This window comes from Zingiber officinale, chromosome 7A (assembly GCF_018446385.1).
Source record: "Zingiber officinale cultivar Zhangliang chromosome 7A, Zo_v1.1, whole genome shotgun sequence".
Taxonomy (NCBI): Eukaryota; Viridiplantae; Streptophyta; class Magnoliopsida; order Zingiberales; family Zingiberaceae; genus Zingiber; species Zingiber officinale.
Window position 1 is genome coordinate 13276627 of NC_055998.1, and position 1044 is coordinate 13277670.

A 1044-nucleotide genomic window follows, 5' to 3' on the forward strand; every position below is an offset into this window, starting at 1 on the left:
TGCCAAATGGGTTTACAAGACATAACTCCATATCTCTCAGCATATGTCTAGTCGGCCCAAGGGTTGGTCAGGTATATAGGGAATAATTCCCTATCTTATAGTACTAAGGCAACTCTCAGCATATGATCGGTCGACTCCAGAGTTGATCAGACTTCCAAGACTATGGTTCGTTGATCACAACGTCGATCGGGTAAACGAGGCTCAGCGCCCCCACTTATATATAAGGCAAATGTATGAGCTAATTCTCATTACAAACATCATAGATCTAAGAGCCGATCATACTTAAGGGGCTTAGTTCCCCATTTCTATTGTCAATCTCCCATCATACAATCGGTTGGCTATTAGGTTGATCAGATTGCCTCTAGGGGATAGCATTGTCAGGGAGTCGCAAGAACCCGTCAAAGAATAATAACTACTTGTCAGAGAATATCTTGCTACTATAAAATATACATGTGATGGAACTTTCCTTGAAGGGTGGCTATACATCTTCTATCACCTGATATTCTGATGATTTATTCTCTCAACTGTCTTATTGATAGCAAAAGTTATAAGAAGTGATTCATATACTGGTAACGGAAGATTTCTCGGAGGATGATTGCACATCTTCCGGGCTATACCTTTTCCCTCATCAAACATATTTTGACATTAAATATTTCATATCATCTCATTATTATGGAGGTTATGAGAGGCAACACAAAAAGGGTTCTCTCCGTTGGTCAGGTACGCAAAAACGTCATCGTGCCTTACATTAGGCGCACACCTCTATTGTTTTTTTTTTTCTCCACTTTTCGCTAAGCCACCATCCTAACTTGAGCGTCGAAGGACCTATGTCAGGGACCCTTTCCCTGATTCTCGCTCTAATGTTCCCTTTGCTCTCTCTCTCTCTCTCTCTCTCTCTCTTTGCAGTGTGCGCAAGAAGGAGAACCCCAAAGGAGTACTAGGTGTCAATTCTGCTTAAGAAGGACTAGCCCAGAGGAGTGCTAGGTGTCAGTCCTTCTCCATCCCAGAATCTTCTCTCGATCAATAATAGAGTTATCTATCTAG